This window comes from Crocodylus porosus, unplaced genomic scaffold (assembly GCF_001723895.1).
Source record: "Crocodylus porosus isolate Cpor-Errol unplaced genomic scaffold, CroPor_comp1, whole genome shotgun sequence".
NCBI lineage: Eukaryota > Metazoa > Chordata > Crocodylia > Crocodylidae > Crocodylus > Crocodylus porosus.
This window is the reverse complement of record NW_017728943.1, coordinates 74924081-74924395: the sequence shown is the minus strand read 5'-3', so window position 1 is coordinate 74924395 and position 315 is coordinate 74924081.

Below are 315 nucleotides of genomic sequence, written 5' to 3'. Positions count from 1 at the left end.
TGAGGTGCTCTGGCAGCCTTTTGCATCACCTATATCAGCCTCCCTGCACACCTCCGTGCTGAAAAATGGCAGCAAGGGTGCTTTGAAATAAAACATGTTGGATGAGCTTTAGTTCAAAGCACCCCACCACCATCTTTTCAGCGTGGGGACACTCATACATGTGACACACGGGCACTTGTAATTAGCACAGCTTGCTAACTAAAGCACCCAGCACCACATCCCACAGCACATGTCAAAATGCCTTCCATTGCAAGGTACTAGAAAAGCACCTTTAAATGCTCCTTAGCTAAAGAGCACATTTTTGTGATGCTTTAA